We start from the raw sequence: 15,172 nt of genomic DNA on the forward strand, positions 1-15,172 counted from the left end.
GGTTTTATATAGGGATAAACATTCAAACAAGGCTAAACTGATAGATCATGTGTCATTAAATATAGTGCATGTGATTTATTAGATTTTGTTAATCTTTTACTGTTGAGTTACTAATTGCCCTTAAATAGGGATCACTCCAAGTGTTCATACTTAGGACTTTACAAGTCTTTTTGGATTATCGAGAGAGGAAGACCAATAAGATTAGAATTGACTAACTCTTTATTAGGGAGACCAACTAGATTTTGCATATATATGAATGCGATACTGCTTTTCTTATTAGTTGTCATTATTTTTTCACTATTGTATTTTTTTTTTCATAATTTCTTTGATTTGCTGTACTTGAGCCGAGAGTCCTTCGGAAAGGTCTGCGTACACTCTATCTTTTCAGGTCCCATTTGTGGAATTACATTAGGTATGTTGTTATTGTATGTATAACCAGTAGCAGAGACACCCTTGGTGTCATCCAGCGGTACTATAAAAAGAAAAATCTTAAAATTGTGTGCAGTATTTTCTTAAAAATAATATACGTTATTAATAATAAGCCAATATTCTTACTATTTTATTCATAATGTGTAATTTCTGAAATACCCTTCTCAAAACAAAACGTCTAAGAGCCCGTTTGGATTGGCTTATAAGTTGATTTTAACTTTTTTGAGTGTTTGACTGACCAGCTTAAAGTCATTTTGTACTTAAAATAAGCTCAAAAAAATAATTGAGTCCATTTGACTTAGCTTATCTAAAGCAGCTTATAAGCTGAAAACAACTTATAAGCCAAAAAAAATAAGTTGGACTACCCCAACTTATTTTTTTTTGACTTATAAGCTGTTTTCAGCTTAAAGGCATAAGCCCATCCAAACAGGCTCTAAGTTACTCTTCATATCATTTCCCTTGTTCAAACTTTTTCATGTAAAAGTACTATAATTTTTGTACTTCAAAAGACAAATATATATATATATATCAGTCTTCATTTCATATTTTCTTGGTTTTCAATTTATGTGTCACAGTTTGACAGACATGAAATTTAAAAAAAAAAAGATTTTTGAAAGTCATGCTCTAAAATAAGTCATAGACATATGTGTGACCATAAATTATTTCATAAAGTTAAAATAAAAATTTTAAGTATATCAAAACAAGTATCGGAAGAAAATAAAGTATTAAACAAGTCATGCTGAAAATAATGAACAAGATAACGTAATCCCTTAAAACTTCTTTCCACCAGCACTCGATGATACTCATCACTCATTAATAACAATTAATCAATTAAGTCAAACAAGCTTTCATATCCAAATATAATTTAGCAAAACCAAGAATCATGCATACAAATGCCAGTCGGATGTTCAAGTCCAGGGAATTGTTTGCAATTTGGTTCAGGGTGAAGTGCACTGTAGTAGCTTTTGCATAATGTAAAGCAACAATTGATTGCACATCTTTCAACTATTTGTCCTCTTCTCCATCTCCATAGGAGCCAAGTTGTTATTTTCTTTGCTAACTACATTAGAAGAAATAGAGGTTAAAAAAAGGAAAATTGACATAAATAGCGTCACACCCAAAACATAGCAGACAAATGTATACATGTTGACTAATAGATATAAATATTATTTATTACGTATTATGTATATTGGTAAATGTTTGTAAATATTTTTGGCCGAGCAGCCAAATACGTTACTAGCCCCCAAAAAGAAAGATAAAATAAAATAATCCAAGTTTGATGGGATAAGATGGATATCCAACATTGATTTTAGGATTAAATTCATATTGTGTTTGGTTGACGGTATTTATTTATTTCAAGATAATATATTTATACTGTCAACCAAACACAATATAAATTGAATCGAAAACTTAATTCTGAATATCTCACCTTATCCCATTAAACTTGGGATTATTATATTCCACCTCCCAGATAGGATGAATTAGTCCAAAAATTATAATTCCGAAATAATTTAGTCCGCAAACCAAACCGCCCTAAATTGTCTTCAGCATATTTATTAGTTCTTCCTCTTGGTCTATTCTAAAATCTCCGCCTCAAATTTATGGTTTGTTTGGCGCTTCCGTTTTCTTTCTATCATTTTTATCATTCTCCGTTTAAGTTTTTTTCCTTTCTAATACTTCATTTTGTTGATTTTGGTTGATCATTTATTTATTTCCTCTTTTAACTTCATTAGGAGTTGCATTAATTTAATAACTTAATATATATACTTTTACAAGGCATGGTAATAATTAGGAATTAAAAGTTTTCTTAATACTCTTGAATTACTTTTACCAGCACTTTTTGATAAATCTTGCATTTACAACAATTAGAAATATTTAAACAAACTGATCAGTTTTTTTACAATATGATTTAGTCCAATCAAGCAATAAAAAAGGTTATTTTACTGCACTTGTATCATTGCTTTGATAGATACAAGTGCATTTTACCATATAGAGCCTTGAGTATGGAAAAAATTCTGGTAGGGAGCGTTTCCCCTTAAATGGCGCGAATTTGGATCAGTCGGAGCCTCAATACGGGTATCAGACACCAGGTGAGAAACCAAAAGGAAAAGTGCATTTTTCCAACAAGAGTTGTGGTTGAATTATAAGTACTCGTTCATTCTTAATTAGAGGTCTCGAATTTGAGCCTTGAATACGAAGTCGCGTTTTACCTACCAATATGAGACTTTGCTATTCGAATTTAATTGGGATCCAATTCGAATACCGGATACGAATCGGAATAAAAAAAAAAAAAACACATGTATATGCATGTGCATTAGCATGAACAATAAGATCATTGTAATATCCGTATCACTATATTAACAATAGTAATAATATTATTTCATTTCAATAACAATCATGCCAACACAGGCAAAACTTGTATGTATATCCAGGAAAATCAACGCATCTTGGTTCTGGATTAAGTTCACTATAGTAATTGTTGCACATTGTAACGCAACAGTGTTCATCACAATAGTCATCGTCGCATGGACCCAAATTCCCTGAACATCTATAATGGTAATCAACATCCAATTCTTTCAAGTCTCCTCTAGCCATCTCCATAGGAGCCAAATTGCTATTTCCCATGCCAACTACACAATAAGAAAAAGAAAAATGAAATTAAAGGTGAAAAATGAATAATGAATAACTTTAATATATAGGATAAGTAAGAATACTATTGATCCTCCTAATGGGATAGGATAAAAGATAAAAGAATAATTTTAATAAGTAACTATCTGGTATTGATCAGAAGGTGACCATTGGATGAATATTGATCCGAATTTGTGAGGCAAACTACAAATATAGTCGCTTTTCAGCCTTCGTGTCGTGAAGTTTCAAAATCAATAGGTGAAACTCCATGATATCATGAGTTTCACCTGTGGTATTTGAAATTTCATGGCAATGAACCAGTGACTATTTTTTAAAAATATGACCGAAAAGTGGCCAACAAACATTATTTCGAAGAATTTGAGCCACGTAAACTCATTAAAGGGAATAGGAATCTCTTCATTCCTAGGGTTTGAACCCAACAGGTAGAAGAATCCCATCAGTTTCAATATATCTCTTAGTAATATAAAAAATTAATATTGATAAATGAGAATATGAGATTATGGCAAAAGTAAAATCATACATGTCGTAGGTTTTCCTAAATCGACATTTCCAGGCTTATATAAATGACCACTTAGAAAGCCTACCAATTTTCTTTTTACCTGTCTGTCACTTGTTTTTATTGATATTAATCTAGAATTGGCAAGTCCTATATAAACGAATAAAATTGGATTCAAGTATATATACGAATATTTGCAATGAGATCTACCGTACAATCAACAAAGCAAAATTTTAAAAGTGTTAAAAATTATAAAAACCACGCCATTAATTAGTTTAATGGTATCAAATATTATGAGACTTCTCAATTATAACAAATAAACTATTAGATAAAATTGGAAAGATGAAGTAGAAATTAATCAAACATGGAAACCTACCTGACACAAAAATGTGAAGAAGAAAAAAACATGGAAATAAGTTGGCCATCCTCATGAATTGTGATGCAATTGGTGCTGCAATTTCAAATCTTGCTGCTTTAATTCTTCAAAATGAATAGAAATATTGATACAGTTTTATTTTTTCTTGGCAAAATTTGGCTATATATATCACTTAGAAATGTATATTGTGGTAGTGATGGGATAGGATTGAGTGTCAAACAAAGACTAAATTGGAAAATACATTATACATATTTCTATTTTGTCAATTTTGTAAATTCTTTAAAAAATTAACTAATTTGACCGAGTAATTATGAGTTAACTGTTTTCTCCATTTTTTCCTGACACTTTTGTTGAGATTTTTATTAGTCATTACATAATCTCCATTTTACTTCTCATTCACATTTGAAAGTTCTTTTTTTTTTTTTTTTTTTTTCAATTTTAGCAAATCTATAGGATTCGAGAATTGACTAGTTTTACGCTAGTTGGTTGCTAGCTTATACTTTAATCCTTCTCATTTATTCCGATTTGGAATCGGCAACAAGTTTAAGTTCATATACAAAGTTGAGGATAATTTTTCAGAAGGTGCAAATAGCACATATTACAGATAAAATGAGAGAAGATAATTTAAGATGATATGTTCATGTTTTGCCTCACTCTCCATATGCATCAGTCCATATGTGAAATTAAACCATGATGACTTGATGACTGAAGGTGTTAAAAAGAGCGGGATAGACCTAAAATCATATGGAAGAAAGTTATTAGAAAGAGCTGCAATTTTTTTGAAATATATGCAGACTTGACAAACAATAAGACGCAATAGAAAAGAAAAAATGATATAGGCAATCCAATTAGTTGAAAATATATTTTGATGTCGTGTTTACATTAAATCAGAGGCTATTTAGGAGTCTTTTATCCGTTTCTAAGTAGAAATATAGAGAACTTCTAAAACCTAATTATTTTTAGTTTTATTTGTATAATGGTTTGAGATAAAATTAAATGGAGATATATATATTTGGTGAAAATCCATATACTGATATGATCGCTAGTTATTTGAAATTAAGGCATAGTTATTGTTTAGCAAAATTATATAATAAGGTTATTATTATATACGATAGACACTTGGTAAGTGTAAGTGAAGAACTAACAAAAAGTTACAAGTTTACTGGCAATCATATATATGAGGTGGGACAAAGGAGTAGAATAATCAAACTATAACTCAGTTTATGTATCACCTACAATATAACAATTTATTCGGCCAAGCGGAAAAAAACATATATAAAAGAAAAAAGTGAAATGTGGAAAGGATGACAAAAATGATCAAGGATGACAGAAATGATCTTTCATAGTTGGGGTAATCTAAAGTAGACTCTTGCTTATATTTCTAAACAATTTCGGTCCTTTAAATTTATTAAAAGAGAGCATGTTTGATTTTCGTCAAATATTGTACTGTAACAAATTATTAGCTGGTTTGTCCAAGTTTTTGGGAGATCAAAAGTACTTATTTTTAAAAAGTAAGATATTTGGGGAGTAGCAGAAGTTGTTTTTTAGAAGTTAAAAACATAATTTTCCCCCAAAAACACTACTATTTTTTAAAGCACTTTCAAGAAAATACACTTAGAAGCACTTTTTAAAAGCTTGTTAAACACTAATTGTTGTTCAAAAGTGTTTTTTAAACTCATTGACCAAACAGAAACTGCTTCTCACCAAATATAATTTTTTAAAAAGCATTTTTTAAAATAACTTGATTTTAGAAGCTTGACCAAACAAGCTATATGTCTATTAAACTTGAGGAAAACTATAAAAAAAAAAAAAAAAAAAAAAAAAAAAAACAAGATTTAGCTAGAATGCCATACAACTTTCATCAAATCCGAAAAACTACCAAAAAAAAACTACCGTAGACTCCAAAAATTAATCAAAAATAGTAAAATTGCAATTTAAAAGCAAAACCAGACTCTAGAAATTTAAAAAAAAAAAATAGCAAAAATCAAAAGCTTTACCTCCAGATGTGAGTTCTTGCTAAACGTTTTTTTTTTTTTTTTTCGTAGTGTCCGTCAAAATCTAAATATTCATTTTTTACAACTGTACAGGACAAAAAATGCTGGCATTTGACTTTATAAAAAGGTTGAGCATTGACCTTAGAAATAAGTTCCTTTTTAAAATTTCAGTTAGCCTTCCCGCGTTGCAATTGACTTTGACCCAAAATATAGAAAAAATCATACTATAAAGCTCTGTGTATATATTCATTCAATTGAAAAATTGAACCCTTCATTTTTTTGCATCTCATCAGAAATTTAATCCATGGATACTCAAATTATTCAAGGACAATCACCTACTTCCCAGTTTTCTTATGACATATTTCTGAGTTTCATAGGTGAAGATACCCGAAAAACCTTCACAGGTACGATCCACGTGAATCTATTAACGATCCACGTGAATCTATTAACTTTTGTCTGATCTGTATATATATTAAGAAATATACTAAGTATCTATAAATAATTGACTATAGTTGATTTCTCGTATGATCACTCAACTAATAGTTATTATCTCATAGAGTCACTTTCTTTGTTGAAGGATATTGAAATCAAGAAAGGTGATTTTCTGAGATAACAACTATTAGTTGAGTGACCATACGAGAAATCTAGTCAGTTATGATTGTAGTATTACTTTGAAGTTGTTGTAAGAACTCATGAATTTCAAATCCTGAATCCGCTCTTGTTTATAGGTCATCTTTATTCTAGATTGTGTCAAGCTGGAATTAATACGTTCATAGATGATGAGGATTTGAGAAAAGGTGAGTCGATTTCGAAGGAATTAGAGAAATCAATTGAAGAATCCAAGGTGTCTATTGAGGTTTTCTTGAATGTAGAGAGAAGTTGAAGCAGATAGTTTTGCCTGTTTTCTATGATGTTGATCCTTCTCTTGTGAGAAAGCAAACTGGGTGTTTTGGTGAAGCTTTGGCTAGACACGTGGAACGATCATTTGGGGCTCGAAGAATGGAGAAATGGACGACTGCACTGAAGCTGCTGATTTATCTGGATGGGATTTGCGAAATGTTGCTGACCGGTATAGTTTCTTGATTCAACTATTTAGTTTTTAGTTTTATTCCCTCCGTATCATAATAAGTGATACTTTTACCTTTTCATTTTGTTTCAAATAAGTGGTGTTTCACATAATCAAGAAGACAATGATTTTGTTCTTCCAATTTTAGCCTTACTTAAATAAATTGAGTTTTACATAACCAAGAAACTACTAAAGAACTACTTTTTTAAGGCATTTATCTTATGGAATTTGGGAAATGTTGCTAACGGGTACAATTTCTTATTCGATTATCAAATTTTTACTCCCTCCGTCCTAATTTATGTGGAACTTTTCGTTTCCCGACAGTTAATTTGACTAATCTTAGAAGCTAAATTGGATTAGATATACTCAGTATTTTAAAACTAAAATTTAGATATTCAAAGCTATATGAAAAGTGTTATAAGTTGCAAATTTTTCGCATGTCAATGACGAAACATTTTAAAATGTTGGTCTTTCAATCTCGAAAAAACGAGAAGTGCCACATAAATTTGGGACAGAGGAAGTAGTTTTTATTCGCCCTCATTGGTTATATGACGACGACAACAACAACAACAACAACAACAACAACAGCCCAGTGAAATCCCACATCTTGGGGTCTGGGGAGGGTATAATGTACGCAGACCTTACTCCTACCAAGGTAGGATGACATGATACAAATTCTTAAAATGTCCTGTATGATGAAGTAAGTCATCTGTTTTACCGCTTCAGATTGGATTTTCCTGTCAAGTACCTATGGATTCTAATTGTGATAGAGCTTCATTTTGTCCATGTTGTGTGTTGTCTATGGATTTTGATTTTGATTTTGATATGTTGACGAGCGTAAAACCGTGGTATATAACTAAAGCTCGTGCTTGTTAAAGACAGTATAGATGACTATCTTGCTATCAACTATTCAGTATTGCTTGTTTGCTATTTGAGAAATTAGAAAGTTGAGGAATGATTCTTGACTAAAATGAAATAAAGTAAAGCAAGAGTACTTAGACACAACTAAAGGCAAAGGTTTCTAATCAATTGATTATAGTAGTCGAATCTGAACTTCACCTGTGATTAACATATCGTGTTCGGTTTCCTCATGTTCAATCTTTTATAAGTTTATGCCTCTTTCGCTCAACTATTACGACCTTCTTAGCTATAGATACGAGTAAATATCTCAAAAGGTCACTGAACTTTAAGTAGTTATGTGGCAAAATTACTAAACTTTGCTACATATCAAAAAAATCACTCAACTTTGGCCTTTACTCTCATAAAATCACTCAACTAAATGTGTCATCAGAGAAATTTGACATGACAATATTAATTAATTTTTTATGTCATGTAGACATGAACCCCACAAATAAAATAAAATAAAATAAATTCATATTTTAATTTTGGATATACACTTCAGTTTTCTCTAAAATTTAAGGTATAAAAATTAATCTACTACTTTAGACACTTTACGTGTAGAGCTAAGTTGTTAAATTTCAATTGACTCATTGAAAACACTAATGCCAATGGATTTATTTGTAACCTTAGTTCCATCGTATATTAACCAAAAAAATTGTTGTTATTTTTTTTGTTTTTTTTTTTTGTTTTTTGGGGTAAAAAAATAAAAAATTGTTGTTGCTTACAAAAGGAAAGGGTCCAACGGGTCCTATGTGGCCTCTTCCTTTCAGACCAATAATAACATTCACGTGTTTCTATATATTCTTTAATAGATTAATTAATATGTATTTTTATTTTATTTATTTCTTAATTATAATAAAATTCATACATATTTATTTGGTGTAAATATCTTATATGAATAAGTCTTATCTATTAAATAGATATACGTAAACAAAGTAGAAAGATAAGAAAATAGAGACGAAAAGAAAGATTGTAGAAGCTAAAAAGAAGGACAATGCAATAAATAAATAAGAAAATAATTTCAAGAAAAAGAATAAGAGCACACATAAAAATAAGGTAGAAATAACAAAAAAAAATGAGTTTTAAATGAAGGGTTGGTGGGTGGATGTTGAGGTATTAAAATATGATTTTTTTTTAATTTATGGGGTCCATGTCTACAAGACATAAAAAAATTAATTAATATTGTCATGTCATATTGTTTTGATGACATATTTAGTTGAGTGATTTTATGAAAGTAAAAGTCAAAGTTGAATGATTTTATTGATATGTAGTAAAGTTTAATGACTTTACTACATATTTACTCCTATAGATACTCCTCTTCATTATACTAATAACAGAGGAATTGTAATGCCTTAAGAAGTTTTGAGGATTCTTCATCTAATCACTTTCTTTGGACACCTCTCTCGATTACACAAAACTAATATAACATTCTTTACTAGAAGTATCTCTTTTGATTATACAAATAGCAAAGGTTAAATAGTTACTTAAGAGTGGAAGGTGGTTGATTGATTAGCCTTAGATTCCATAGGTAGATATAAACCCTTTTGGTTACCTATATATGATCAGAAGTACGTTTAGACTAGTCTCTCCTTTCGGTTAACACAAGAATGAACTAGTTATAATCATTCAAGCACAATTGGGATAATAACGGGTTCAAACAACCTCTTTGGATTAACAGTTTGATTTCACAAAAGGGTTATTGCATCAACAAATGATGCAAAGAGGAAATTAAAAGTAGGATTAAATCATAGGATTAATCTAAATCCAACTACAAGAAATTTATTCTGTAGTGGAGTTCAATCCAAATAAATATGTATCAAAGTCACAAGAAACAATGGGTACAAAGAGAAATTAAAATCTGAGGAGAAAGGACTCCCAAAATCTTGTGTTTCTTCAGATTTAGCAGCCAATAGGCGTCCAAAAGTCTCCCAACAAACTCATAATCATACCCTGCTGTGATGACCTAATCACAAATTTCTGTGCTTCAGTTTTTTGTATCAAGTGCTGCAGCACTCAGTAATCAAATATTGTAGCATTTCTGCTGTTTTTGGCCTTCAAAAAAATGCTGGTCAAGTGTTGGTTCTTCATTTAGGCTTCTTCAAGTTTCCTTTTCCTCAATTCTTGCATCTCTTTTCCTTGATCTTTGTGTTTCTTCATCCTCTTTCCTTTGTTGCATGGTCTATTAACAAAGTAACATACTAACATGCATTTGTGAGGAATCATACGATATAATGCTTAAAACTCAAAAATTGAAGCATAAAAAGGATATAAACAGGTGTATAAATATGACTCATCATTTTTGCTTTGAGTGTCAAGTTCAGGATTGGCTTCGAGTAGCCGAGAGGCTAAAGAAAAAGGTCATGTCCGTCAAATGATGAAGAGAAGAAGGAAATGTCTCTTGTTTGTTGTTCTTTTGCAGTTGGTGGTTTGATGTATTTCGTGGTTTGTGCTAGGTTAGATATTTGCACATGGTTCACAAGGTTTTACCATTGCAAGGCTTAGTTGCAATTCTGGTCTGCTTCAAAAGAAATAAAGGATTTCATCTATCATTTTCATATATCAAAGTTTTATCTACTTGTTTTTTTCTTTTTATTTTTGTTTTTGCTAAAAAATTGATGGCATGAATCAAACTTTATTGAAAATATTATAGAACAAGTCCTACGAGAGGTCAACCAGACACCTCTAGATGTTGCTTGGTACCCAATTGGAGTAGATTCTCGTGTAAAAAATATAGAGTCGTTATTGAAAAGTCAATGTGAAGATGAAGTTCGCATGGTTGGTATATATGGCATTGGTGGAACTGGAAAAACAACTCTGGCAAAAGCTATCTACAACTGAATACTTCGACAATTCGATCGTAGTTGCTTCCTTTCAAATGTTAGATCGGAAGCAGAATCATATGGTCTAGTCAAGCTACAAGAGAATCTTCTTCATCAAATTCTCAAAACTAAGGATTTCAAAGTTAGTGGTGTTGCTAAAGGCATCAATTTAATCAAAGCAAGACTTCGGTTAAGGAAGGTTGTAATTGTTCTTGATGAGATGGACAATATAAGACAATTAGAATGTTTAGCAAGAGAAAGAAGTTGGTTTGGTTTAGGTAGTTTAATAATTGTTACATCGCGAGATGAACATTTGCCTAAGTTACTCGGACTCTTCGAAAGTGTTGCCGCACCCGTGTCGGATCCTCCAAAAATACACTACTTTTGAAGGGTCCGACAAGCACCTGACGACATTTTTGGAGAGTCCGAGTAACTTAGACATTTGCTATACTCAGAGTGTTTTCCTTGATATTGCATGCGTCTTTCATGGGTTTGCTAAGGAAGAAGTGACGAAAACGTTAAATGCATGTGGTTTTTATTCTGAAAGTGCAATTGCGACTTTGGTCCGGAAATGCTTGCTCCAAAGTGCAAGGCCTCTTTTAGTGATGCATGATCAAGCGTGAGATATGGGAAGAGAAATCGTTCGCATGGAATCACCCCGAGACCCTGGAAAACGGAGTTGATTGTTCAATCCTCAAGAAGTCCGTGATGTTCTACAAGGAAATAGAGTCAGTACATTCATGATCTTTATCTTGGTTATGCTTTTTTTTTTTTTTGGAATTAATTTGATAGTTTATTTTGCTTATATTATCTGTTGTCACCACAAGAGTTCACTTCATTTGTGCTTCTTTTCTGGTTAGTAAATTATTTTTAGTTGGTTACCGACCATTCTAAACTATAAATGAGCATTTGCTTAAGTCTAATCTCATACTATCAAAGGCAAACTTACCAATTAAAATCACCTATTTAACAATTATCCAAATGGGTTTGCTGATAGCATATTTCTTAATAAATTCTAATGAGTGACATACTTATGGTCATAGACCATATCATTTCTAAGATTAGTTATTCAAAGTTGATTGACTCTGTATCTTTTAAATTTCTTTTTTTAATTCATCATTTTACCTTCTGTTTATTTTGTTTAACTCTGATATTATTAAATTTCTATGCTTGTATCTGGTACTGGAAATCAGGCATGAGAACTATAGAAAAGTGTTGCATAGGCGTTTATGAAACATTATTATTTCTAAAACTATAGTTATTAGTAAATATATATTTTGTCATTTACTGGTACTATCATCAAATTTCTGGAAGTGATATGTCCTCTTTGTTTGAGCTTTTTTATTCTTGATACTGATTCTCTTTGAATGCAGTTATGGCTTGTGTTTAAAAGTGTCTCATCTTAGAGCAATTTTAAAATTTCTTACATCCTCTAGTTGGATTTAATGTGTAAATTCATTTTTCTTGGTACATATTGTATTCTCTTTGTTTGACCTTCAATTTCTTTAGAGCATTTTCCTCTCTTAATATCTGGGATTTTAACATGGCCTTAAGGCACTTATTCTTTTTATTGAAATATAGGGTTCTGAACAGGTAGAAGTACTGGTGGTCGATTCAGAGGCGATAAATGGTTTGGACTTGAGCACCAAAGTATTCAAGAAAATGAAAAATCTTACGGTGCTTAAAATCGATGAGTTACATATTAGTAGAGATCTTGAGCTGTTGTCCAAGGAGCTCCGATGGTTGTCTTGGCAACGATGTCCTTTAAAATATATACCATCAAATATTCCTGCTGAGAAACTTGTAGTTTTAGATATACAAGAGAGCAATATCCAAGAATTTGGTTTGAATTTACAGGTTCGTTACTTCATTTTACAATTTGATGTGTACTGTTACTTTAAAAAAAATGGCTTCCGGGTCAGCTTGGACGGACCTCGACTAATTTCACGGGATACCATGTCACCTAGTATTTTTATCTCTGCCGGATTAGAACCTGAGACCTCATGGTTTTCAACCCGCTTCATTGACCACTAGGTCATACCCTTGTGTGCTTTCATGTGTGCTGTTATTTCAACTATAGTGAAAGGAAATCTTGCTTGAGTTTATATTTGGTTTACTTTTTAGTGTTGTAAAAGTCTGAAGGAGCTGGATCTCTCTGATTGTAAGCGCCTTAGAAGAACACCAAACTTCAATGATTCACGAAGTCTTGAGAATTTGCGAGTTGGTGGTTGCTCAAGGCTGACGAAGATCCATGAATCAATAGGAAATTTGGACAGACCGATTGATCCAGATTTGGATGGTTGCAAAAAACTTACGGATCTTCCAAGCAGCATATGCAAGCTAAAATCACTTGAATTCCTGGACATTAGTAGGTGCTCATCTGTACAAACACTGCTAGTTGACCTTGGTGATATTCTAAGTCTAAAGCATCTTTCTGCAGTTGGTACGGCTATAAAACAATTGCCTGGATCTATTGAAATGCTAAGAGACCTCGTACTTTTGAAAGTGGGAGGTCGAAATATAGAGGCCAAAAGGAGTTTTTCCGGAAGAAGATTCCGTACCATACAATCCTTGTCAACTTTTCTTTTGGATTTAAGCCTTACATATTGTGGTTTATCCGAGGCTGATATTCCTATGGGTATCAGGAATTTATCCTGCTTGAGAAATTTAGATTTGAGTGGCAATAGTTTCCATTGTCTTCCCTTTGGCTTTTCTAAGTTACGATCGTTGAGGTTCTTGGGTTTGAACGACTGTGAGAATCTTCATAATATCTCAACAGTTTTTCGCTTGCAAATTACAAAAAATTGGTCAAGATTACAGATTTGGACAACCTCCCTTCCATAGAGTTGGTCAACATGCTTACTTGTAGTTCTCTGCAGAATCCATTCAACAAATGCTACTCGCATCGTAAAATATCGCAATCTGTTTAGTCTCCCCTGCCCCCCCCCCCCCCCCCCCGGTCTCTCTATCTCATCCCTACTCGTATCGTAATAGTCTTATGTCTTCTTCTGATGAAGCAGGAGTTTGAAATTTATCTCCAATGAAATGAGATTCCAGATTGGTGCAACAATCAAGTAACAACGTCATCTGCCTGCTTCACTATGCCAACACATAATAAGAAGTACAAGTTTCTGGGAATGATTCTCTGGTTTGTTCGCAACTTTGTCAATGAACCCTCATCTAGGCATCCAGAAGCCTGGTCCTGTGGTATCGCCGATAAGTGCCTTTATTTATCCTCTGGCCTTACAATGATGTAATACCCGTTGGACACAGAAATATCGTGTGTATATTACGTATCTTACTTACATTTTTTGATGGCCAGATGCAAGGCCGAGAAAAGATGGAAGTCGTCGAGTTGGGTAAAGAAAATCTAGTAAAGAAGATAGGGATCCATCAGTTATATTTAGATCAACAAGGCAAAGTTACATCATTGCCAGCAGTCATGGATCTTTAACAGTATAGGAAAAAAACTATCTTGACTCTTTCTGGAATTTTAGATGTTCAAAACAATGACATATATAACAAAAACATGAATTAAGAGCAAAGTTCTGAATGCTATAGTATAGATTGTATAAACTTATAGTTTTTGTTTTTTCAATTCATGTTTTAGTTGTATCTGTCATTGTTTTAAGCAGTTATTTAGTTGAAGAGTTAGCTATTAATAACTTTTATGGTTTCAATGTGGTATTGATAAGATTTAAATTTTGCCAAACTTGAAAACATGCAACGTTCATTCTTACTCATTTAACTTCTATGTTATTGTTGGTGGTGGTGGTGGTGGTATTTTCAACTCTTGGATTATTTTTTCCACAATCAGGGGCAGCACATTATATATCTGCTCGCCAGCAGCTGAGGGGGTTCAATTCTCCTTATACGCGTGTGGCGAAAAAGATTGATTCACTGAGATATGTCTTGCCTGCATAAGATTTAAAACTTGTCCAGGAAACTAGAAGCCGAGGTACGGATTCGGCCGGACTCAATTAGTAGTTGTAGCTCATTCTCTGTATTTGTACTAAGAAATTGATTACATAAGTACAGAAATTTAATTTCAGAGTCCAATTAGTAACCCTTGATATTGGTATTCTAAAATTTAGAACCCATAAAGTTCAAATTCTTGCTCCGTTTATGTCCACAATAATTTTTAGGCTCATATCGTTGCAGTATTATTTTTGGTAATTCGAGAATCTTCCTTTAGCATCACTTTTGTTATGAGTCAAACAAAATCACATAGTGATGCGATTGTTCTCATTAAGAAATGATTGGTTAGCATCTAAAAGCATTTATTTGACACATCATTTCACACTCGCTTTTTGGAAAGAAGAAAATGCCTCGAGAGAAAGGGAATCATCATAAGGCAAGGAGAGAAACAAGACTTGCCAGGAATTGAATTAATAAGCTTAAGGGCATGCCCCGTATCAACAAATCACATAAATTGATAAGATC

General features: G+C 32.2%; 1 long non-coding RNA gene across 1 annotated transcript; it reads left to right on the forward strand.

The window, feature by feature from the left end:
* Positions 1-5,416: 5,416 nt before the first annotated feature.
* On the forward strand, positions 5,417-13,669 carry LOC132602966 (uncharacterized). The gene is made up of 3 exons (XR_009567904.1): positions 5,417-6,348; positions 6,673-11,457; positions 12,311-13,669. It is a non-coding gene; the product is annotated as an uncharacterized LOC132602966 (long non-coding RNA).
* The last annotated feature ends 1,503 nt before the right edge of the window (positions 13,670-15,172 follow it).

This window comes from Lycium barbarum, chromosome 7 (genome assembly GCF_019175385.1).
Source record: "Lycium barbarum isolate Lr01 chromosome 7, ASM1917538v2, whole genome shotgun sequence".
In the NCBI taxonomy this organism is placed as follows: Eukaryota; Viridiplantae; Streptophyta; class Magnoliopsida; order Solanales; family Solanaceae; genus Lycium; species Lycium barbarum.